At 39.7% G+C, this 27,131-nt stretch overlaps 1 long non-coding RNA gene across 5 annotated transcripts in view; it reads right to left on the bottom strand.

Moving 5' to 3' along the window:
• Positions 1-26,800, bottom strand: part of LOC114015756 (uncharacterized) — a 66,310-nt gene extending 39,510 nt beyond the window's left edge. For 4 of the 5 annotated variants that reach the window (XR_008733248.1, XR_003559861.2, XR_008733249.1 and 1 more), the window contains exon 1: positions 26,400-26,800. This is a non-coding gene — a long non-coding RNA (uncharacterized LOC114015756). The remainder of the gene's footprint in view (positions 1-26,399) is intronic. The other variant, XR_008733247.1, reaches the window with a different exon arrangement.
• Between the last annotated feature and the right edge of the window lie 331 nt (positions 26,801-27,131).

Here is a 27,131-nt window from a genome sequence, read left to right as displayed (position 1 = left end):
GGTCAAGTATTCCCAGTGCATCCAGAGAGACCATCCTCAGATACTGGTTCAAATTAATGCTTCACAGAGAACTTTCCACATTTGATGTGTAAACTGAGCTTGTTTTGCCCATAACATTGGTCATAAACTGAAAAAGCAGCCCTAATCTCAGAGGATCTATAGGCTGTTCTCCTGCCCTTGTCCTTCCTCCAGCCTTTCAGAGTTTATTGCATGGAGCAGCCTACACATGTGACAGTTATCTGATAGCAAGAAAGAGTTAATATCATAAATCCAACCAAACAACCAGAACTCTCCTACTCTGTATTCCTGCTACAATGTAGGGGAAATCAAGGCAAGAAGGGTCCATCAGCAGCTGTGGAATGGCGATGCACAGTAACCCTTGGTAAACAAAATCCTGCACTTTATGCCTGACTTGTGAGAACTCCAGAACCTGCTGATATTACCAAAAAGCCTGCTTACCACCACATAAATATATGACACGCTTCCACTTCTATCCAATTTGCTTTTTTATTAAAAAAAACCACAACAAAAAACCAAAACCCAACAAACAACAAACCAACAACACAAACCCAACCAATATGTTGAAAGCATTTACACTGTAATCCTGGGATATATACACTTTACTCACAGTTTATACCCAATAATAATAATAATAATAAAAAAATAGTCCTTTAGCCTTTAGTTGGAGAGTATGAGCTATTTGGATGTCAGTTCATCCTACCTACTTAAAGTAAGTTTATCTTCTGCATTGCTATAGCTATGTGTTCTGCACAGCATTGAACACTATTACTTCCACCATTTCCCTCAAAGGCAGAGCCAAGCGCAGTGATGGCAATTATCCAAACTTCGGCTTTAAGCAGCCAAGGTAGCCTTGCATTCTGGTTATAATCTAGCACATGCAGTTGTCACATTTTTGCTTCCACTGTTCTACAGGCAGCATCTTATCTGAAGGTTTGATTGCAGCCCTGATGAAACTTTAATTTACAAGCTCTTCTGCTGTAGATCATTCCATCTCAATTAGTTAGCATCCAGTTATTTACTCTACTAAATTCATTGGTATGAAACATGGAAGATAAACTTAAGCAACCATATATTCACTGTTTAAATTTCAGATCAGGACTTTACCTTATAAATACACAGTAGTATAAAAGTATTTTACTGAGTATCATGTACCACCAGAGTAGTGCTAAAAGCCAGTTCTTTAAGGTCATTTTAATGATTTGCCTCATTGTCATATAAATTAATCGGGTCAAATCACATTTTCAAACACAAGCCACAAAAATAAAGATCATATGTTGAAAGGAGGTGGCTAAAAGACTCACTCACACTGTCTAGTGGTCAATCTGGTACACAGGCTACTTTAAGCAGTATGTCACATGGATTTTTATTTTAGATATGAAAATAAGGCAGGGCTAAACTGTGTCCCATCAGGTTACATTGGCTTAAATCCAGGGTTGCCTGCAGGGGGATGTAAACAAAGAAAAAGGGGTTTTGTAAGAGCCTATTTCCTCTGTCTGCCCAAGTGAGACACTTGCTTAGACATCAGTGATTCATCATGGTTTCTTCATATTTATGTAAAGTACTACCCCATTCACATCTAATATGTTATTTGCTTAAATGAAAGTTGTACTTAATGGATTTTGGATTACTTGACAAAAGAATCTCAATGCGAAGCCCTCTTTCACGTGGAGAGAATCATCCTCTCACAAGTAGCTTCACTGACTTTAATTGTGACTGCCATCACAAAAAAGTTTCCACCACTTGGCCTTGGTCTACAATCACCCATAGACCATCACTTCAGCAGCATCTTCCTAGGTTGTGTGACCAAATGGACCAGCAGCTCTAGCCCAGCTTCCTGTGTACTAGTTGCTGTAGAGTTACACCCTTCTTAGTCCATATTTCTACCCTCCCTGGATGAACATAAGTGACTGAGTTTACTAGCACAACTAATCCGAATGGATCAGTGCAGTAAATGATGCCTTTCTTCCTGTTCCTCAGAGGAGGAAATTTGTGTAGAAAAGCAGAGAAGTGACAGATTTATTGTTTTAAGAGATGGAGATGCCACATGCTAAGGGTCCCAATAGTAATGTCAGAGTCCAGTGGATTTTTTTAGAGAAATGCTCTCATCATTGCACTTTCCTTTGTCCCCTAAAAGCTGTATGAACAGTATGAAGGAGGGAGGTGGATACAGCGTCCCTCGGAACCTGAGCTCACACAAGCTTGGGACAATCCATTCAGGGCAGGTGGACCGTGACCAGCATCAGCATTTCCCTCGCCTCTCCAGCAGCAGTGTCATGTGCGAGCTCTCTCACCCCTCATGGCACACAACACAAGAGCAATTGTTGTGACAGTGCATGTAAATGCTTTGGCTGTTGCTATAGGAACAAGTACTCTGATGAACAACTCAAGGTGTACGTTCCTCAGTGGCCAAACTGACAAGCAAACTGTGCTGTAACAGAACATAAATAGGTCTTACTTTATGTTTTCAGCAGAAAATCCTGCCTTTTTGTAATGTATCAGAGAACAGCTAAACAGCAACACTAATTGAAGTATTAGCAAACCATATTTATCTGACCCATCTGCAAATCGATCGTTACTACTTTGCATTACAGTCACACTGTACTTAGCTGCTAAAGAAGAAACTAGTCTGTCATGACAGCCCCCTGTCGTGTGTACAGGTTTTGTCAACTAATGAGCCCCTGTTCAAAGAGCCTATAGGCTGAGACAATATAAGTGTTGCGTAAGGAAGGAGTGGAATAAAAGAATCCAGACTTTCAAATGCATCAATTGATCAGTATTTACAATGCCTGCAAAGCCAGACAAGTACCTTTCTTTCCGGTAAACTATGGTCTTAATTTGTTTCCCCTCCTTCCCAATGAATTCAGCATCACTAAATTAATCTAATCCCATCTTTCTAGAAAGAAACTTTCTATGTTTCCTGTCTGAACAGAGAATTAACACCAGACTTGTGCTTTTTAACCAAGAACTTTAGAACATATTTTGTTCAGAGTCTGAAATCTGTTTCCCTGATGTGTTTCTCTTTCCTCTCACTCTTCACAAGAAGAGAGAAATAGCCCTGTAGTAAATCTTAACACACACACACACTCACACAGAGGCTAGCTCAGTATGTAAACAAACATGCTTTTCTAGTATATGGCCATGTGAGTTCAACTTTATTTACTGCAACTTTAAACACAAGTCCAGAAAAAGAGAGAGAGATACACACACACAAGAGCAGGTTTTACATTATTCACTGAAAGAAAATCCCGAGTCAAAAAACCATAAGCCTTAGTCAGAACTCCCACATGCAGACTCTTTAAACTGTAGTTACAAATATTGAGTAACAAACATCCTTGAGCAGTCCTGGGTAGGAGGAAATTTTGGATTCAGTTGGTAAGTCTGTATGAACCGGTTCCACCTTATGCTTCAAACAAGCAATCTGATATAAAATAAAAAAGAAATCCAAACCAAAAAATCCCAATCGGGGAAAAATTCACCCACTCTCCAACACACATGCACACACACTTCCCAGTCTCCTCTCATAGTCTGCCTTCTAAAACCAGTTTTAAGACAGCCCTCTTACCTTCCCACCTCGCATTCATAACCTCCCAAATTAGTTAAGTGGGGTATAGTCTAGCTCCACTCCCCATCCCAAGATTACATAGAACAAAAGTAGAATGTACTGCTACTCCAGCCTGCAGGTCCTGCCTCTTCTTATACAATACTTCACTCATCAATAGCCCTTGAGCTATTTGGGGTGGGAACCGTGCTGGTCCCCATTTCTTCCAAACCCCCACCTTTCTGTGGACAAATATTTTCCCAATATTATTTCCCCTTAAATATAACACTGTGAAAGGTGATGGCTACTACGTACTGCAAGTGGTAACAGTTGTCCTGTGAATGAAAGACCACAACCATTTCTCTTGGCACAGAACAATATGTGAAGTAGGGCTGGTATAGGCTTGAAGATCCATTTACCTGTAGACCCTGACAGATTGTGGTACGGTTATGACAGCAGTTTCCTGCTGTGTATGTTGAGTATAGCTTGCTTGCTTCCTTCATTTATTTATTTCAAGCCACTCATGTTTGCGAGTACTGGATAAAACAGTATGTTTCTCAGCAAACCCTAATTAAAGCTCTAGCTCGGAAACAGTGGCAATTTGGATGAAGTTCAAGCACGTAGAAGCAACTGATGAGATACTTATTCACTGATCACCAAAGAGATACGTGTTTGGGACTTCTGTTCTCTTTTCCAGTTCATTCTACAGTTAGCTACATCTTTGCAACGAATTGCCTGTCTTGATCCTCCATGCCACTACACCAAGCATGGATGCTACTCCACAGAACTTAGCAGCTCTAACACATACTGTTTGGAAACACTGGAGAAAGATAATTACCTTTTATTAAATATATATGTATATATTTAGATAGTCCTCACTTCCACTTACTTTTAGGAAAGTCAGTAGAAACCTCAGCAATCCCAGAACAGCACCACGAACTCCAGTATTCAGAACTGCTTCTTCTAGTGACCCACCAAGGACTATCATTACAAGTCAAGGCTTGGGAGGTCTTTAAGTTGTTATGATTCCATCAAGACATTAGATGCCAGGCTCTGAAAGCATTTCTGAAATTCCAACCACCATGCTGGGTGTGAAGCAGACACCCAATTCATAGGTGTGATGAAACTCTTCTTTTGTATCCCACCATACCAGTGAAGCAAATACAACAGACATATTCACTATACAAGTGACTTTCAAATCACTAGAAGTCCAAAGACAACTATTATTTTACTACTATGATGCTATATGATCTTGCTCTATAATCTAAAACATCTCCCCTCCACCCCTTAATCAGATGTCAGTACATTGCCTCCTTACAAAACTGTTTTTAGTCTGTAAAGTTCTACTCACCTGCCTTTCTCCGCCCGGTTATTCTCAATGACTGTCAGCTTAACTGCTGTGCCTTCACCCCATTTTCAGAGAGGCATTCAACTTTCCTCTCCCTCCTCCCCGTAACAAAACAATAACAAAAGCCCAAGATGCAATGTAAAATTTTAGTCACTTAATTTCCAGTACTAGGTCTTATGTTCAAAGGAACACCAAGGAAAACTGAGTAGTTAGCTAGTCTAATTAAACACACTTTGCTCCGATTAACTGCAATTGTATTTCACAGTTGCTTTGTGCTCTCTGTTAACCTCCATTTTCAGTTCCATATCCCTGCTCAGTGTGATGAGAATTTCACTCCACTGACCCATTAGGAGCAGCTCTCTTTTACCCTCTAGGCTTAATACTATTCATTGCCTTTTCAAATTTGACTAGTTTAACTGCAATCATCTTTCTTGCTTATGCCCAAGTAGCACTAACTCTCATCTTTTGCCCATCACAGCATTTTCAACCATAGCACTTGTAACGTGATAGGACATCTGAAGCTTCCCTTATTTAACTAGTTACCACACATGGGGTGAAACAGGCAAATGGAGAGGCAGGATTTTACCTTCACACTTCAGCTGGCTTTCCCTGGGCACAAAGCTACTCGGTGACTTTGGTCTTCAGAGAGAATTAAGCACATAAATCAGCACAGTACAGCAAACAGCCACCCTTACAGCCTTTCTGGTTAAACTAATCGTACGATGTTACCATTTATGACTGCTAAGGGTCCACCCAGGAGCCCTGTTAAAGACTGTCATTTTGGCAGTTGGTATTAAGAACTATTAGGTAGCTACAGTATCTTAATGCAGCAATGTAGTTATGTATTAATGAGCATTTAAGAGCCGTAGTTACAAGATCTTAAAAGGTTAATAATGAGTTTGGCTGGACACCTATTCTTCTCGGTCACCCTAGTCTTGATAAAATTTATAAATTCATGGCCAAAGCCACTGTTCCCAGCTGACACAAAACCAGATCTCCATTTTTGCCTTCACAGAAACACTGTCAACTTAAATAGAAATAACTCAGTCCCTTTGTCCACTGGAAAACCAGCAAACCCATCTGAAATAATTCAATTACAGGCTGCAAGAGGGACTCTAGGTCAACTGTGGATGGTCAGCACAAGTCCCACAGGCTGCAGCTGGCACAAAAGGCAGTTCAGGTAGCCTCCAGGGGCATACAACAGACTGTTTACTGCTTAATCTGCTCTGTGTAGATGGAAGAGAATTTTGCCAGCTCTTTAATTCAAGTAAACATGATGTCAAAGAGCTTGCTAGCAAGTCTCAGACATCTTCCAGATCCAGCATCATATCAGCCGAGGGGTTTGTGATTTGTTTCTTGCTTTGGGTAGGCATGTCTAGTTAATTAATGTTGTGTCCGCTGTTTATAGCCATAGCATTATTTAAAGCTCCAAGATTTATGGAGGGATCAGAAGTCTTTGTAGTGGGAAGATTTAACATAAATTCTTAATTCTATTCCTACTCACATTCTTCCTGATTTCTTAATTTCTCACTTAACTTTTCAATTGGTGAATAAGATAGGTATTCACACTAACTTGCTAAATAGCCTCCCCTTTTTTCTACAGTGAGTAACAGATGTGCAATCCTACAGATAGAACAATTTTATTACAGCAAGATAAAGCAGTTTATTTGAATATGTAAATTTATTGCCTTCCCATCAGATGTTCAAAGGAAAAAGGATGCATTTAAACTGTTTTCCTGGTGGCACCATAAAAGCTCTGAGGCAAGAGAGGCATTTGAGGGGCAAAGGTTACTTACAGCTGTATTTTCAACATACATGAGCCATTGTGCCCAATCTGAGCAGAGGTTTGGGAGCCTGAGCATTACACTCAGTCATTCCCAGTGATTTCTGCTGTGATCTCATGCTAATCTGGACCTTTGTTTTCACAGCTAATCTGCTAACACCAAAACAGTCACTCTACACCCACTGATGCTGAGGGTGCAGCTGAAGTTCCAGGCAGGTGCCATCCACCCCACATCACAAGCAGCCAGAGCTAAAAGAAAGCTTCTGTGTTTGTGAGAAAGAAAATAATTCAGCTCAGGTTAATTCTTTTTTCTATACCTGGATGATGATTTCTTGCTTGCAGCACTAGAACATTTTATATATTTTACATTGAAGTTATGATTAAGCTAAAAAATAGTATTGACTTTATCAAAGTCAGTGCTGTAGACATTAACAGGAGTGCATGGTCACGTTCCGTCTTGGTTTCACGGATCTTGTATTTGTGAAAACTTCTTTCACAGGAAGGACTATAAGTGCATCCAAATACTGATGTTCAGGGAACACTACCAGGAAGGGGCAGATACAGCTTTTAGTTTCTGAGTGGGAGAACTACACTTTGGAAACCTGCTCGTTTCCTAGGGCAATATGTTAGAGGCAAGTCCTTCTTAAAAATTCCCTTGTATCCTTCTGGTAGTATAATTCTAAGAGTAAAATTAACGTAGTTTATTTTACCAGGAGTCTCTAGGATGGGAGGATGTGAAAACACCCAGAGGAAGCCTACCAGGTCAGGCTCTACAATGATCTCCCTTAGACAGTTTTAAAATTTTAGTTGGGCTTTGATGGAAGAAAGGCATTCAGCTGTTCAGGCTGGGCCACAGCTGCTCCTGCAAACAGCTGATGGGTGTTTGGTGTCAACCACTGACAACCTCTGCAAACTCTCAGATGCCTTCTGTGAAAAAGCGTGGGATGAGGAGCTACAGTGTGCAGGTTTTGCTCATGTCATGATCTCAGCCTCTGTGTTGTCTCTCCCTAAGTGTATTCTGGGGTAATATTATCTTCCCCTACTTCAGAATAGTTCCAGATCAAATATTTGACTGCTTACCGACACAATAAATCTCAGTTTTGGTACTTCTGTATATCCAAAATACCTGTGTGACTCCCTTACTTCACCTTTTTTTTTAGATCATCCTAAATTGTCTTTTCTTCTCTGTGTTTATGCTTTTTGAATAAATTGCCTAGAACTATATTTGGCTGCTGTATAGCCAAACTATCCACTGTTAGTTTTTCTTTTAGATTAGCGAGGCCTTCCAGACCCTGCATCTCTCTTCCAGGAATGCCTATAACTTTATTCACAGACAAAAATCACACTAGACTAAGACTTGCAGTAACATATGGTATAGAGAGGCATCATTTCTTTCTGATCTGGCATACTGGTATGTAAGGGGGGAGAAGTCAAGTGAAAACTCATATGAAGGAGCTGCACAGCAGATGTTCTAGTTGTATGTAAGGCCAATTAGCTATAACAACAGATCATCAGCTTTCCCTTTTCATTTCCATTTTATTTCTAGTCACTATTACTGGTATGGACAACCCAAATCCTAAGGTGTGTCTTTGCCCCGCGTCTCCTTTCACTGCCCTCATTCCTGTGCAGTCTCAAAAGGTAAGTCAGTAGCACAAAAACAGAGCATGAGACATTTAAAGGTAATAAGAACTGCAGTTCTGACTGCATCAGCTAGTGAGCAATTCTGCACCTTCATTTCATTAAACGCTTTCCACAAGTTTCCAGGAGCTGAGATCCTACTTTCCAGTGTGTAATCAGAGATGTCTTGGCCTGAAAACCAGCAAATTTCTTTAAAGAGTGTTTAGAAGAGAGATTCAGATCAGAATTGAAATGGAAGCAAAAAATGCCACTTCTCAGCTCTGATTTCAGAAGGCAGAGAGTGCATTCACCTCCCATGTTTCCTGGCTCCTGCCCAGCACCAGTTAGCTCAGATTTTTTTAAGTAAAAAATTGTGCCACTGGAAAAGAATGGGGTCTATCCTTTTGGTCTGCAGGAGTTCAGAATTTCATCTACTTCTTTTGCGGAGATACAGTGGATTAGTTCCGTGGGTAAAGGCCCTTGCTTGAAAAAAGAAAACATACTTCTACAAAGCCTGAAACTACGGCACTAACAGTAGAAAAGAGAGTTTTCCCCCCACTGCTGTTGCTAGTAAACTGTGTCTTTGAAATTCTGGTTGAAACTTAGGGTACCCCCTTCCCAGCTTGCTGCATCTAGCCTGAAGCTTGTGCAGCCACTGAAATAAGAAATAACAGACTACACTGGTAAACAGCTTTAGGCTGATGGAAGTATTTTGACCTCTCTATGAGCAATTTGCTCATTTCTTAGGTTTACTTCTCCCAGGTGCACCTAAGAAATATTAAGATGGCATTAGGGATCCGGTTTATATGCTGTCTCTTAGCCATTCCATCACTATAGTTGCACCGCCTATGAAACAACACACAGATTCAAGAAATCCCAGCCTCACTCTTACTCATTTAAACTAGGGGGGGTTTGTTATTGTTTTCCTTTTTTTTGCCCCTTTTTTATCCTTCTGTGGGTTGGGGTGGTTTTATTTTTTTTAAATTTGACAGATTGTTGTCTCAACTACAAACATCTTAGGCTCCAGGCAACTTTAAGAACAGACAGCAAACTAATGAACAAGTCTAAATAAGGAAACCCGTGTGGTTCTCCAATATGACTACAAACAAATCCAACATGAGAGGGGAAAAAAAAAAAAAATAAAAAATCAACCAGCCTGTTTATGCACCATAAACTGAATAGGGGGTTCCACTTTCCCCCTCCCTAAGGGCTCTAAATGAGTCATGTTAAGCAACTTACCGTAAAGTAGGCTGACATTTTATATCATTCTAGGTTATTTTTTCCCCAGTTCAAAGCTTTATCTGTTGATCTGAATGAATATAAGGCTAAGCTAACTTTGTATTTCCTTGGCATGCTGAGCTCTTTCTGCTTTGGTATCCTGATCCTCAAATCAGCTATGGTACTTTCTTGCTTTACTAAGATTTATTTGAAAGAGCTGCTGCATTAATCCATAATACTGATGAACTAATTCATTTGACTTAGAACTTATCAGCACGATCTCCTTATGGTAGCATTGTTCTGACTGCTGTTTAAGGCAGCAAGAAGAATGAAGACATCCAAAATGGAAGCAGAGTCAATATTAATATAAAATGGTCATGCTGATGATGTGTCCTGTTCCCTATGGCACAGAAGCCATGTGTCTGTGATGGCTTATCCCCACACAAAAATGGTGCTATTAAATGTGTGTCACACATCTGGCTTAAATAGCTACTCCTTTTCTGTTTGTCACCAGGTTTTTCACTTTTGAAGTTAAAATCTTAAAATACAGCCTAGATATAATCTGTCTCCATGGGAGCTAGAAACCTTTTTTCCTTATGAAATTTAAGGTTTGCATATATTTTTGTTTTATTTCCAGGACGTGAGGTTTTCAGGAAAACACTAGTAATTAGGAAACTAAGGAAAGAGTTGTCAACACAACAACAATTATAATGTTTCACATTTCTCCCTCTCTCCCAGATCAGGTCCATCCATATGCCACCTTGGACAGCTGCTTTACATGCTTGCACTCTCTACATTTGCAGGAGAACAGAAAAAGCTAATTCACCTTACACTAAACTGTTATTTGCTGTTCTTTGTGTACATATCTGCTTTTATACACGTGTGTTTGTACTAAGTGCATAAGCAATAGGTGTTTTGTGAAAGTGAAAGAAAGAACTGCCTTCGGTTCTTTGGGCAGGAGGCACCAAGTGCTGTGGTACTTACCCAGCCCTTCAGAAACAAGACATTGCCACAGATACATTACAAGGATAACTGTGAAGCGACTGCAGTTTTTTTGTTCTCCATGCCAAGGGGGCCACTGGAGAGAGTTTGCTAGCAAGTAGACAGCACTGGACACAAAGCCTGCAATCAGCTGCAAAGAGACTTCAGAGTGCCTGCCTTATTTCTAAAGAGATGACAAAAATCTTGTCAAAAAAACCTTGATGGCTGGGATAACGTTGACCCAAGACTGAAAATAACAAAGTCTAGGTTATACCCTAACTTAAGAAAAAAAGTCTTCTTTTTAAATCTACCATAAGTTGTTTTTTTTTAAAAAAAAAAATATAAAATCAATACATTTTTAGCTTATGCAAGACATTTGTCCCCAGATGGAGTTGTAAAATAAAATTAATCTGGAAGCGTCACTAAAAATGTTGCTTTCATCTCTAATATTTTTTGGGAAGTTTAAAGCGGGTTTGTTTTCCTTTCCTCTGTCAAACAGAACTTGTAGAAGGCAGTGCATATCCACTGGAAGAACAGAGAATAAAAATACAAAGTACGCATTTATAAAAAGCGATTATCTTTCCACGTTTCATTATCACTTTTTTTATACAGGTCTCACTGTGCACTCCTTCCCTCCCTTCTCTCGGAAGCTAAACCAGACAAAAGAGGGACCTCAGCACCTGGCTTGCATTTACAAGCCATGCAATCCCACCTCCTCTAGCAACAACACTTATAGCAAGGATATATACATTGACAGTGGGCGCAGTGTTCAAGTACGGCAGGGAAAGCCCTCCGGGGGAAGGCAAAACAAAAAACCCAAACAGTAGTTGTATTAATTAGTTTAAGAAGTTGCAGAACAGAGACTCCTGATCTGCTCTGTACAACTACATGCGAGTTAAGGACTACCTGCCATTCAAAGTACTAAAAACTAACTGCAAACAGGGCGAGCAATGAAGCAGCTAAAACTCTGCCAACGGAGCGCTCATGAATTTAAATGCCGTTCTCGCCTCTCCCCTTCTCCTTGGCTTACTAAGCAGTTCCTCAAGGCCTTGCCACAGGGGAGACATCTAGCAGTCAGGGACAGAGCCGTACAGGTACGGCAGCCATTCGCAGCCCCAGGCGTCACTGTAAGCTGGCACTGGCATTACCTTGGCACTGCCCCACAACAGTCACAACTGCCCCAGGAAGGCAATCACGTCTAAATGCTGCTACTTTGATTTGTTGAACGGGAAGGTAGTTCCTGTTGCTTTGCTTTAAGTCTTCACATCCTCTTAATTTAAGTTAGATAATTTCTACTTTTACTTGTATCAGTTATCCGACTGGCATGTCACATAAATCACATTCAGCTCTAAGCCATGTTACAGATGTCTTTTATAGACTTGGACAAATTGCCTAATTGGAATTCTGTTTCACTTACTTGTAAAATGCAGACAGTAAGATTTTTTTTTTTACAAATTTTTGGCTACACTGTTTATGTGTATTATAAATCCTCTGAACATGGATCATAAAAATTGCACATACTTATAATAAAAGTCTCTTAAATTCTACTGTCCCTAAATGCTACCAGTGTGAAATAGGAATATTACTACAAGTAATATTATTACTACAAGTCTCATTTCTGATGAGTGAACATTAGTGTGAGAGAAAGGATGTCTTAAACTCATATGTTTTCTATAGCAACCACTATACTTTGCATTATTTAGTGCCTGCCAATGGACTAGTACATTCCATTACTAGACATTGTCATTATGTCTCTGAAGACAGAAGTTTATACAATACTGTTTAATGATATCCAGGTGTATGACTAATACACACTTCCATCTGTGACTTAGCATTAAGCACGCAAACACTGCTTCAGCAACGAAGGAGCTAATTACGTCCCCTTATAAAATCTACTTTGTGTTTATTCTGTAATACACAAGTAATAATTTCTGGGATAGATAAATGTTTTGCTATATCTGAGTGCCTCAGAGTTTTAGCCTGAAAAACAACAGTGGTGGGACAGAATTTATTGCTTTGGCTTGTTTCAGATTGTAACTACTTGCAGGGAGGTCAGATGGAAAAGGACAGATGATGAAAGGCAAGTCCTCGACATGTTTGAAGAGTGCAGAACACAAGCAATTAACATGGGCACTATCACAGATTTCATTTGGGATTAGATTTTAATTAAGAGCATGTTACTGGTTCACATTCCAGCCTGCGTTACCTATGCCTGTGTTGGACATGTAACTCATTCTACAGGGGGGGCAACCTCCCTTTGGCTTCTCTTAAGCCCTTGCATTTTCTTCAGTGCAGCCCCTCCATACCACCTCAGTTTTTCCTCACATGAGAAACAGTCAGGTACACTTAGCTCCTTAGCTGAAGAAGTATATGACGTAAAATTTAAGTGAGGCCCAGGTGTTATTTAAAAAAATTCTTCTCCAAAATAAAAGGGGATATAATAATTTAATGGACTTCTGATAATCATGTTTTATTCCTTGAGACCCTAAGCTGTCTTTTGTGATGGGAAAGATGCAAGAGAACCTTAAAAGGCCCTTTTCCTACCAGCATTGTTCAGACATCTGGTGAACATAAAAATTACTTTAGCAGAGCTCTCTCAACAGAGCCATCATTGGTTTACTAAAATCCAATTTCTCAACTGGAACTGAGAAAAACTGTGGAACTTCTGCCAAGAACATACAACAGATAACTGGGGTAAAATTGTCCAAATGTCCATCCACCTGGTGGATGTTGCTTACTCCATTCAACACATGAAAGATGGTCCTATGAGTATTAACATTATTACAAGTGGCACATCTAGCATTTGAGACCGCACCAACAGTAGAATCATGTAAGAAGTCACCCCCCAATTTCCTTTTGGAGTGCTCATCAGTGGGTGATGGATTATTGTTGTCTGCCTCTACCTTCTTTAACACTGGAGGAGCAAAGGTTAAATTAACATCTGACCACAATGAATTATGCAGTAGTCAGTACATTATTAGTGCAATTTCTTTACTGTCAGCTTTAAGAGGGTTACCAAGAACTAACAGAACTTTTCTCTTTCCGGCTACTGATGCAAAGGGTTTGAGAGAGAGAACTACAGAAAATCATATCATCTGGGTATTATAAGCAGTGTATCCTTAAAATAATGCCTGCGGAGATAGATAATGTGAGGGACTAGCACATCAACCTATCTTGCAAAATTTTAGGCAGAAAGTCAGAAAGCAGACAGGAGTAGCTCATTCTAACTCACCCCATATTTCTACAATATATCCTCCAGCCCAAAGATTTGGGTTTTTACACAGAAGATTGATGGATAACAAAATAACTTTAACAGAACTCTTAATGACATATTTAATTCCTTTCAATTAATGATTATACTTTTTTAAAAAAAAAGTTAATTTTCATATCCCTAAGATGATCTGACCTCCTTTCTTGGACACAGATCACAACAGCTCAGCCATGAGCCGGAGCTATCTTGCAGCTTTGATATTATAATTCACTCACCCGTAAAAACCCTTACTTAGGAGCAATTAGTTGTGTTTATTACATCTGTATTACAGAATAATTTCAATAATCTTTTCTCTTGCAACTGCTTAATTTATTTTTTTGATAAATTAGTCTTTTCCATCTAGTTTCACAGTGAATATTTACTAATATAAATTAGAGAAGTAATATACTGACATGACACAACCTAGGCTTAAAATGGCCAGTATATCAAAATATTATTACCTTAGCATTTCTTTATCTAATTCAAAGGATCCACAATCACTTATTCCAAAGCAGAACTTGCCGTTGTTTTGCCACAAATACATTCAAAATTCTAAATCAAAAATAAACTTAATAATTAGATTTGAGGTGAAATATTCTACTCAGTATTTTCCACATTAATTTTGATTCAAAGCAAATTAGAGCTGTCTCAAGAGCTTGTTTAAAAGACAGATTCAAGTCACTTTGAATATGCCCACCCTGACGCTTCTCTGATATTAGAGCTTTGCCCATTCATACTCATTATCATCTTTTCCCAAAAATGTTTTGCAATAGCAATTCACATCACAAAACTTTTCCTTAGGTAGAATATATGCACAACTTCTTTTTATGCTTCAGGCTACAACCAACGTGGAAGGCAACAGTCTGGGAAAATTAACAAGGTTGCCACATCAGCTCTGCCCACGGTGCACAGATGTACGAGCTGCTCAGGCACGAGCCACACAGCCTTTGCAGCTCTATCCTGCCAGACAAAGCCATCACTGATTTTGTTTTGCTTAAACTCTGGAGCTGTGAGCTGCAGCACTTCCAGCTGTGAATGACAAGCAGCTCAAATATTCCTGCGGGATGGGCAGGACAGAACCAGTACACAGCAACCTGTTCCTGACTCAAACTAATCCAATTCTCAATCGGAGACTTAGGATGAAAAATACCAGATATTCTTTTTCATTAACCCCATCTCTTGGTAAAGAAGAGGTATTTTGATTCACTGTTGAATTTGTTCTCTTTACCCATTGTATAATTTTCAAATGGAAGCCAGAAAGAACAATTATCTAGTTGTCTATACGTGAAACAAATGTATTCCCAGCAGGAGCAGATCTCGTGAATTTAAAAAAAAAAAAAGTGATAGCATTATAAATAACACTTGCTTTCACTTTGAGACTTGTGAACTCATTCCAAGGAAAGTGTGAGTTAACTGCCTCTGCCAAAGGGCAAGGGGAAGCTCTAATTGTAATTCACTGTCTGAGAGAGATGAAAATGGTTGCATCCATTCTAACCATGCAAAAGCCAGTTAGAAATCCACCCTGTGCATTCAGGACTCTGACTTGAACCTCTGATGGTCAGCTACTGCTCTGTAGAGCAAGGATACCAGCTCCTATTGCTTCCAAGCCTCATTCTCATTATCCCAGAACAGCAGTACTGGATTAATGTTTGGAGAGAGATTAAAACCTTTATACACATACACAAGCTACATTAATGCTCTCTTTAGATTTCAGGAGAAGGTTACGTCATCTGTATAAATATGATCAACATAAACGAAAACAAAAGAAATCCTTCTCAGTCCTTCTCACTCAAACATTCATCTTCATCCACCTCTGACCCCCTTCTCAAGAAAATTACAAGGAAGCCAACAGAACTCTCTACTCTCAAAGAAAGCCAAGGCAAACACTCCCTGCCCACTCAGCTTAATGAAGACACACGCAGGCAAACTAGTAACTCAGATGCAGTTACCATCATAGCAGGACTCAGCAGTCTGAAGGTAGCACTTCTTGAACCAGTTTAAGCATCTCTGTTGGGCTGAGAGCTGGGTTAGGAAGTACAGATTCAACTGCAGACTCAGCTATACTCTAGACTTGCCGCCAAACCAAAGATCTCCAAATTGAGAGCAGAAATATTACTTTTCATGTAAACTCAGAGGCTGAAGTCTGATCTGGTTCTTAAAGATGTTCAGCACTGCTATTCCAGTAGCAGGTCCGCCTCCCAGTGCTGACTTTTATTTGATTTCATAGTTTATTCCTTTGCAGGAATTCCCACATCCTCAGTGAATACCAAGGATCACTGGAAAAATGTCAGATCTCCAGTTTTAGCAGAAAGAATTCCTTATTTCATACATAAGTGACAAAGATACACCTGGACAAATTACAACAGTGTTCTAGGAAAGAACAGCAACACAGCAAAACATTATTCCTAAAGGCTTTCCTTACCCCTACTAAAATGCTGACAGTCTGGTTAACATGTACCACCCATATTCAGGTCCTTTTCACAGCTTACAAAAAAGTTTCCGGGTGTCCCCTGTGTACACTTTTATCTAAGTGCTTGTGCTTCCCTCCAAAGCTGGTACAACAGGCTAGATTCTATTTTTGCCTTACAGGGAAGTTACTGTGCAAGATGACAAAATTAGTCTAGTTGGAGGAGATGCTCGTATTTTAACAATACTGAAAGATGCTTGAGAATGAGTGTATTGCAGCCCTAGCAATTGTCAGGCCACATCTCTCAGTCATAGCTCCAGCCCTGCTAGAACAGACAGGAGCTAAAGTGGGAAATGCAGTCTCAGAATAAAATTGTTTTCTACTTGAAAGAGAATGCTGAAGAATTCACTTACAATATATAGATTAAAAGATATTGTAACAGAAATACTGATTTTCTTTTCCTTTGAGCAAAGGCTGAAAATTAGCTAGTGAATTCTCCACACGTTCCTCCTGTCACCTCAAACAATGAAACACATGCTTTATTACCACTGCCCTTAATTCCAGCATTATAAAGTAATGGAGGCATAGCACTCTAGGATCAGCTCAAAGTGTTTAGAGGATGGTTCTGATTTTAGGTCAAGTAGCCCACATCCTCTTCATTGTTATAAAGCCAAAAAAAACCAAAATGTCTTTGAAGAGCCATGTCCACAGGACTGGAGGGAACCTCCAGAGACCATCTAGACAATCCTTTCCTTTCAACCAGACACAGCTGGTCCTAAATGACAAAGACTTCCTATGAAAAACATGCCAGCCTTTCACTCTTTTTAGTATTAGAAGGATTTTTCTAACATTCAGCCTGGATCTTCCTAGCCACAATTTAAATCCATGACTTCTTGATAGCCTAAAATTGGAAGAATCTCCTCTGCCTTTTTGCAACACCGTTTACTTATTGGAGAGCTCCAGCTTCTCTTCCTAAAACTGAAGAACACACATTCCTTCAGTTTTCCTGTATAGGCCACTTTTATTTATTTTTTTTAAGACCTGTGATTCTTGTCACTGTTTTCCTCTTGCTAGTTATTCATTTGATCCACACTTCTCTTGAAACAGAGCACCCAAAACTTGACAATACTCTGCTTCAAGCTTTACCACTGCTTGAATGATGAACAATTCTTTTGTACATGTCTTGCTAGATACATTTCTTTAATATACCCCAGGATATTCATGTTTTCATACAGTGTGGTTGTCTTATGTTTCTCTTGTAAATCACTATACTCCCTGCCTTCTATTTTTTCACATTGGGCTGCTGGCTAGATGGGAATAATTGGCTGACCAGCTGTAGCTCCCAACTCTTGTCCTTGCTGAAGTGAAAAGCTGAGCTCCAATTCGGTTGTAATAAGCTGCCTTACTTCCAACATACTGAGGGGTCCTCCCCTGTTTTTGGGTTTTTTTTTGTAACATATATGCATATATATATATAGTGCCTTCCAGCACCAATGTTATTACAAAACACAGATCAGAACTGACTGTAGAGCAGAGACCTGGAGAACCCCACTCAGCTCATCCAACCATTCTGAATGTGCTCCGTTGATAACGCTTCAAAGTACATTACAAGAGTTTTATTCAGCCAGATCATACTCTTCTTGCTTGCTTTTGAGCAAACAGGATATAAGACTTTGCCCGACACCCCATAGTTAAAATATAGTACTACATCATTGCTTCTGTCTGCAAGTTGTGCTAGAGGGAAATGAGTTCAGGATAATTTGCTCTTGATAAATTGACATGGACCATTCTTTTCAGTAGATTGTTAAAAAGGCGGTCCTGTTAAGCAAGCAACACACCAATTTACAGGCAAGGGGGATCTCTTGATCTTCCAGAGGGTCTTTACTTGAGCCTGTCTTCCTTGCCCCTAACAAAGAATGCTACTTCTAAACCAGGAATAAATCTAACCTTTAAATTTAGACTTTAACATCAGACTTAAAAACAAACACCAAAAAAAAAGCAAGCTGGGAAACAGAGCATCACTCAGTAAAATGGCATGTCTCTGTGCACTGCACTCAGCTGACACTACTCTTAGACAACTCAGTGGAAATGGATAACAGTGGTATTACCTTGATTTAGACTCAGAGAGAAAAAGATACAACTCAGGCAATACTTCCCTGATCCAGTATAATACATTTTGGTCTCCCCCCCTCCCCTTAGTTCACACACAATTCACTCACAAGAGAAACAATGCAATCTCTGTATCCCATAGTTACCAGCAGACTTTTTACTGGGTCAGAGAAGGCTACTGTGGAAATCTTTAGGAAGTATTGAGGGTTTACTTTTATTCGATAGAACTATCTGAATGCTGAAACAGGGACACAATAAACAGATGGGAGCGGGATACATTCAGGAAGTGCATGGAAATCATTAGGGAAACTAAGTCCTCAGAGCAAAGGCTGAACTGGAGATGCCATCACACAGGGCTGAAGAGAAATCGTATTTCAGAGAGGAGCTTTGAGAAGTGCAACTCTGGTAAAATCAGCGTAATGCCAGAAAAACGGGTAGAGAAACTGCAACATTTAAAGTCATAGAAAGTTGAGAAGATAATGCATGCCAGCATTTTATTTTTACACTTGTGCAGAATCAGCTAAAGATTCTTCAGACATGCACAGATAGAGGCACACTAGATATTCAAGGATTTTGTGCAAGGCATTCAAGTTCCTTGTAAAAAGCAAAAGGCACAAGCAAAACACTGCAGATATTCCCCCATAGGTAAAAGTTTTTTAGAGTCTCTACTGTTGGACAGAGAAGATGCAAGTAATTGTCCTTTATCTTCTATACATTTGTTGAGCAGGTCATTAAGATTCTCAGCTATCACAGAATTAGGGTGATGCTGCTGTCTTTGTCTATGAAGACCACAAAATCTAAAGGGTAAATATGTTATTTTAAGGAAAACCCCATCCTCCCCAGGGATGCAATATAGCATTGCACTCATTGCTTTTGCAGCATGTAGTATTCCTGCATCCACATGTCAGCATGTCTCTTCAGAGCCAAAGTCCCCTTATATCAGAGAAAAGAAAAAGGAATGGACCCTGCGCTCCCTCCATACAGACATAAGGCAAAGCAGCGTAGGTGTATAAATATCAGCATGCAGCAGGACACCAGGGAGAGACTGCAGCCAGCATACTTATTCCTTCTAAGGGTACATCTCATACCATAGTTGAAAGGCCTCAACTTTGAACTCTGTAGAATCCAAGTGTCATTATAACAACTCAAGCAGCTTTTGTTCCAACAACACATACAAAGGGAAAAGATACACAGATATATTAATCTTCAAATCCTTGTCCTTAAGCTATTAGCAAAATTAGTTTTGCAGGCACCTGATCTTTCTACAGTTTGATTGTGATTTTCTTGCACACGTTTAAGTTTTATTTTTCTCATTGTAGCTGATTACCAAGGTAATAAATCTTTCCTATTTCATTAAGTAAGGGAGGAGTGATCAGAAAGAACTGGTGGAAGTGCTGCAAAGCTGATAACCAATTTTTTAAAAGGGAAAAAATAGCCAGATTGATTTTTTAAAATGGCAGTTTTTCACTTTGCTACTTATACAGATTAAATCATGAAGCAAGGAGAGCTTTATTTTTAACACAAGTACGTGTCTTCCAACAATGGGTTTGTATTTCTTCTTCAAATGCATTTCCATTTAAAAACCTCATTTGGCAGAAAGTATGTATCATTTCAGTTTATACTGAATAGATGGTGATGAATACTACATTTATTGCATGTACCAGAATTCTTGCCACGGCCCTCCAAAAATTGTTCCTCAATTGTGAAGGGTGGCCTAGAGCTAAGCTGGGAAAAGGGAAAATGTTAGGACAGAAAGAGAGCCTGTGGCTACTTTTTCCCCTGAACTTTAGAAACCTCTCCCTCTTCTGACTTGTGCCAGTATCCTCAAAGAAGTGTGGAGTGCTCTATTCCTCTGAAGTTTGCCTCTGAAAGAAAACAACAGCTTATACCAACAGGATCGTCAGCATGGAAAAGCCTGTTTACAAATAATGGAATGGCTCATTTTTACTGATGATCTTTATCAGCAGAGGTTTATGGAAAACTGATCTTTCTAAATGAAGAGGCTTGGAGGGGAGGGTGAAGGAGTTAGTTCAATTTCTGGAGGGAATCCAAAAGCAGAGTTCTACAAGCTATTAAATCTGATCTTGTGCAAGATCATCTTTAACTGACTCAAACAATACCAAAAGGTAGCAATGTGTCACATCTACAGTTGCTTAAAAGCTGGCTGGCAGATCTCCAGGATTGCTGTAAATGAGAAAACTCTACCGGGCATTTATACTTCTACTGAGGTTTCTCACATGCTCTCAGATCACTGACAGAGAAAATAAAGAAAAACTCTTGCTGATAGATTTGTGAAAAGGGATCAAAAGTTATCTAGATATTTTTCCTTTTTTTTTTGTGTTATAAGCAAGGCAAAAAGAAATTATGAGCTTATATTGGTCACGTGTAAAACAAAAAAATGGGATGAAAGTTCTGCCCGCATAACGGCTCCTCTCCTGAATAGCCTTAATGATGAAAAAGATTTTGGGGGGAACTGTAAAAGAGGCCTTTTACAGATTCATTTAGTACTCCCTTCACAATGTGATGATCCAACTGTTTAATACAATCTGTATATAGAGTGTTTAATACACTCTGTAGCCTGCTCATCTAGTCTGTATCTCCCCAGCTCAGACATAAGAATTAGGAGTTTGTATCAAATACTCTGCTAAAGTCAAGCTAAGCAACATCCACTACTCTCCCTTGTGCACCCAGCCAGCTGCCATTTCATCAGAGAAGGCAATTCAGATCATCAGGCCTTATTTACCCTCGGTATATCTGTGCTGAGTATTCCCAACCACCTTCTTATTCTTCATGTGCTCAGAAACGGCTGGACTTGCTCCGCAGGACTGAAGCGAAGCAGCACGCAATTTCTCAGTCTCTGGCTTTCCTTTTCAGTTCTTCTGCTACAATAAACATAACTGGTGCACCCAACAAGCATTTAGCTAGAAGCATTAAAAAAGTATGTTGAAACAATAAACAGTTTTAATCAGGTTTTGTGGCCTTACATAAGATCCAGATGGGTAAGGAAAAATACTATCCTTGATTTTCCTGATTCTAGTCATGTTGGGTACCAATCAAAAAGGAAACAGACAATACATGATGTATCATTTTACTGTGGGCAAGTTTTATCTTGGCTGCTGTGACATCCAGACCATGGATAGACTGGGGAAAACCAGAAAAATAGTATGAAGGTAAATTTGCTTATTTTCTCTTGTTCCTACAATCCCTTTAATCTCACAACTGCACTGTTTCTTCCAGACTTCTTTGCTGTTCCCTCTGCTATTAGCACCTACTGCTTGGTGGGGGAAAATACACAAGTGCAACTGTTTGTGTATCCAGTTAATTCCCTTAAATAAATAAAGAAAGAAAAAACAAAAAACGTGGTATTATAGTAATGAGTGGGAACATGTTTGTCTACAACTGTTTACAAAGAATATTTGATAAATCACTTTTTCAAGATCAATTAGAGTACAGATCTTTAGGATAGAGGACTACACCATCTTGTTTTAGTTGTATGTGAAGGGCACAGCTTCAAGGTCCTACTCTACTGGTTCGGTCTTATTCTGAAGGCAGCCTAGCCCTGGAGATATTTGTAACAGCAATATTAAGGCTGGAACAAATGCAGTATAAATGCAAAGGCATGTTTGTAAAAGGAGGACAAGAAACAACAGAGCAGGGATTAAGCATGACATCTAACAATAGACAGGGCAAAATTAATAGTCATAAAACCGGTCAACACTGAAGAATGCGCTGCTCACAGCAAGATCATGGCAGGGATGACTCACTAGCTGAAGACCTGTACCCTGGTAGCAGGGTGGTGACAACAAGTTTATAGCCATTTCTCTTCCTGTTATTCAAACAAGAATACACTCTGTAGCCAGAAGATGCCCAAAACAAGAAAATAAAACAGGCGGAGACCAAGCCTAAGATTTCTGAAAGGTAAAACAAACAGAACTCCGAGATGAAAGAACATTCCACAATAACTGTTGACGATTATGGGTATAAAAATACATGTTCAAAAACCAGATTGTCTTTGTCAGTCAGAAGGAACCTGCATGATGTAGCAGAAGCTCAGTAGCCAGCGCTCATCATCTTCTATGTCACACATAAGTAATCCAAATCAGACTATTCAGACACAGGTATCTAGGAGTTCATGAATATGGAAGGAAAAGCAGACTCCTCTTTCAGTTTTCTGGCTCAAGAAAGTACCCACGCGAATCTCCCATTTTCCACACTTGATTTTAGCACCATTTGGTAAGTAATTTCCAGGACAGCCCCTTTGGATCCATTTTAAAATCCTCTACTAAGCAAACTGCATTGAAAGTGTTATAAAAGTTAAACCCTTCCCTTCCCCTATAATTCATGTGTTGTATTAATACTTGGTAGTTGTGTGGATAAAACCAACACAAACAGTACACATCACCTTGTGGAAAAAAACATAAAGGAGAAGCCCAACAGCACATTTGGTTCTGTAATTTCTCTCCATACAGGAAATAAAAATGTCTCTCCTTTTATGATAGGAAGTTGGCAGCATCATGAGTTATCCTTTTCCCAGTAAAAGGTACCATGTTTTTTAAACTAAAATAAAAATGTAAGTAGTTCACACTTATAAACCCCAAAGGAACACATTCAGAGGCTAATGCTAACAGCTCCTGTGCATAGACAGTTTGTCTAGAACTGTAGCATATCTTAAAATTTTAACTTTTGACCATGCCACTTAAATGCAGCTCATAAAAAAGAGACAGTAACAAGAGCTGTATCCTTTCATCATCTGATGGATCAGTGCAACCATTAGCTATTGCATTTTGTAGCTGTTACAGTGCTATTTCATTCCACATAGTTGCAAAAATTTGTGTTGATGGAAAATTTGCTGCCAGGAATCTCACAAAACAAGGCTAGAAGAAGGCAACAGCACGTACATACTGATGAGAGCAAAAAAAACCCCATCAAAATAAAGACACGTGGAAAGTTTTACAAAAACAAGTTGCCAGGTATCTTACAGCGTTTACCACAAACAACTACAAAACTACATCAACAGCCTTCAAAGCGCAGATAAACTTGTATTACAATATTTGTACCCAAACCTTAATTTCCCTTAAGTTCAGCATGTATGGACCTGAATGGCTACAAAGACTGCCTTGGGAATCTGCATTATCTTACTAGGCTGTAGTTCACCAAATCTGGGAAGTCAGCAGAGTTTTTATATAAACAATGCAAAACCCAGACATAAACAGAATATACTGTTCCCAGAGGTATGTGGTTTTTGACTGAAAACCCATTAAATTTTTAATATAAAAATACTAAATAAAATAAAACAAAACCAGTCTAATCACTACAGCATCCCAATGGGAATCACAGCAGCCTTTGTTTTGGCAGATTTTCACAACAATTTTTTTTTTTTTTTAATTTGCGCAGGACTTGCACGACACTGACATTTAAGTACATGAGAAAAAGACTCTTGTCCATCCATCACCACCTGCAGGGAAGGAAGGCTACAAAGAATCACAGGGGTTATCACTCTCTTCTCATCCTCCCCCTACTAAATTGCCAGATATTATGACACTCCCTCCTGTGCCACATCCCTTCACCTTCCCCTAACAAAGGGCTGATCATACCGCTACCCTCCCTGCCCTCATATTTGGGGCACAAGTAACCCATGCTGTTATCACAGCCATTCTTATCAGCAATCTGAAACAGATATTGATGCACTGAGCAAACCATGGCTCCTGTGTTTACATTACGTCTCTGTTAGTAGAACTTAACAGACAAGCACTAAAGAGTTAAAAAATGAACCAACTGGCAAAATTTCACCTGGGGAGCTCAGGAAGAGAGCAGTGTGCACCAGCAGTTTTCAACAAAGCCCAGTGCAACTGAGGCGGCTCATGGTGATTAAAAGTCTCCTTAATCTCTAGTTGATAAGTGATGTAGTGTTAATTTGCGGGTGTTCAACCCAAAGAATATTAGAAAAAGGATATTTGCTTAGCTTGTACAACATATGTTTTAACTTGTACACTTGCAGTGCTGGATACAGACAGCAGAATGCATCCTTTGCAGTTCTCTCAGGATACAGAGGAACCCCTGTATCTTAGCATTTCCAATAAGAGCAAAAAAAAGAATCTGATTTTAATGAGGAGAAGCAGCAGTTTCCTTCCTGAGTGGAAGAGCTTAATTTGAGGCACATCTGTAGCACTGTTTACAGGAAAATTTCAGTAACTGTGAGGATAGGTACACTACCCGGTACTTAAGTTCAGGGTTATTTTTGTTATGTGGTTTTGGTTTTTCTGATCTTCTTCCCGGTGCTAAGCAGTTATAACCACTCTCACCTAATGTCTACAAAGGAAAGAGGGAAAAACATTTGCCACAAAACAGCAGAAAAGCAATAACCTAAGCCATAACGTCCTGCAGAGCTGTATGTCAGACCTAGTCCCATGCACTAGCATGCAAGTGGCACCGTGGTGAGAAGCTTGGTCAGAGGGAGCCGTTTAGGAAGCAGGAAAGACACACAATCCTAATGCTGTTTGTAAATGAAATGACAAGTTACAGAGTTACCAGGCAGTAGCAGAGATAGGCCAGACATTATCATGGGGATAAACCTATATAACATTAGACTGCCAGCTCCTTGCGAAGGTCATAACCCCTACCTTGGAGCTGTGGCTAAGGCGTGATTAATTTAGAGAAGGAAGAGGGGCAAGAGTTGCAGTCACGATGATAATCCCTCCCATACTTTTGGACACACAGATAAAAAAAAAAAAAAAAAAATCACTGTTTCCACGTCTTGCAGAGGGACATCCTCATGTCAATAGCATTGCCTGCTACAGTATGAACGGACCTATAAAAGGTGAGGAAAAGCAGGGTCCCTTGCCTGCTCTGTTCATTCCAGTGTCATTTCCTTGGTCTCGTTCAGTGCAGATTCAACTTCTGGCTACTCAGCTGAAGATGGTTTTACTGCTAAGAGAGCACCACTGCACTCAGTGCTTTCTGTATATGCTTGCAAAGGGATAACTTGAGATCCACCCTGCTACTTCTGAAGATGAATGATGCCCCTTTCACAGAATTGAAGAAGTTCAATTCCGACCTTGTACCCGTATGATACCATGTGCAGAGGATCTGGATTTCAAATAAAAGGGTTTGTTTTGCTCTGGTAAGTAAGCTGCAGATGTTTCCATCAGCATTGTCTTTGCTTCTCTAGTGATACTCTGTGCATCTGTAGTCAACCTTTGTCTCCTTCAAGGGTTTTCAGGACTAAACCCATTGTACAGTCCTCAGTAGCTCACACACCTTCTAAATTCTGATTAATTCCACCCCCCTTACAATGAGAAAAAGAAAGCACTAAAATTCTTTAATTGTAGGAAGGAAATAGCACATCTTTATGAATTGGAGAAATAAGGTTTTGAAATAAATGCAACTCATTTTGTTCTGGATAGCCAGAAACAGGCAGAAGAAGAAAAAAAAAACCAACCAACCAACACAAACCACTATTCTTATTCCAGAAAAATGTAACTGACCAAAATAGATGATTGTTTAAACCACAACACATGTCAAGCAGCTAGGGCTCTGTGATGATACAAAAACCTCACAGATGACAGAAAACTGTCCAGATACAATAGGAGGATCAGACTCAGTCCAGGGCAAGGAAAAGAAAATTAATCAACATCCTATGTAAAGAAAGTACCTAAATCTCTTCAGTCACTGATTTTTGTCAGTGAGTCTTGGGAAAACACAAAGTTTGTAGGGGAAGTACATACACAGACTTAGCTGCAAGAAAAGCTTCTTCTAGGACCTGGCCAGCACGCACATACACAGTCAGACTTTAAGAGCAGGTCTTCATCTGAACACAGCTCCTCTCACTCGCATGGTCCATAGTGCAAGTCACCTGTACACATGGGGACTCCTGCTCAAACACTAACACTCAAAGTTGTAGGTCCCTGTCAGAAAGCCAAGGACTACTGCACTCTTCCAAATCCAGGAACACAAAGTCAGCCATAGCTTTGCAAGTAGGGTGGGAAATAGTAAAACACACTTGAAACAGTTCAGCAATTAATCATTAAAGTCACAAGGTAAGATCTTTCTCCCCCAAAAAGTGCTGACAACAGTCCTGATCAACCACCAAGGCAACCAATACTCCCGTTGCATTTACTTTTTACTCACTGTTTGTTGTCTTGAATTAAGAGAATCCAAAATTCAGGTATGTTCTCCTAGCTTCATAGAGAAATACTAACCGAGCAGGAATGCTCCCAAGTAACCCAGTTCGAAGTGATTAAAGCTTTCACAATTACAGGTTATGACTCTCAGCTGTGGCATCTTGCAGCTGTCCAGACCATTATTTTATCCAAAGCCAGAAGATGATGGGGAGAGAAAAGGGGAAATTTCTCTCACTCACTTGAGCTCAGACTGTTCTAGCTTTATGCAAAGATATTGAAGCTTCCGCATTTTATCTCCTTGATACATTTGAAGTGAATATTAACTGAAGTATTACAAATGGCTAACTGAACAGCACATGAAGCCTGGCTCATGTGTTTGTTACCTCCCCCACACTCCCGAACCACTAATGCTTCCTTCTTTGCTGAGCATTGCCTTTCTGAAACTTTTGAGATGATTACAGGCACTTGTTTCCCCTTTCAGCAAGTCTCCATAGCAGACTGGTTGCTGGAAACACCTGCCTCAGCCTCCTAAAAAGGCGGTAGAACACTCCTCACCTGCTCTTCCAGAAGTTGTCCACATTCCTCAGGTGTAACTGAGTAGATCTGGCTGTAGCTGGGTTTTATTACTACAAATAAGCCAGCAAAGTCGCTCCTATGAACACATGAAAGATATCTCAGAATCAAAGCAGAATTTTGCTGTGCTGTATTTGCAAAATTATGTAAAGTTTTATACTAAATC

Source organism: Falco cherrug, chromosome 7 (genome assembly GCF_023634085.1).
Source record: "Falco cherrug isolate bFalChe1 chromosome 7, bFalChe1.pri, whole genome shotgun sequence".
NCBI lineage: Eukaryota > Metazoa > Chordata > Aves > Falconiformes > Falconidae > Falco > Falco cherrug.
The sequence above is the reverse complement of the archived record's forward strand: the minus strand, read 5'-3'. Positions and strand labels throughout refer to the sequence as shown.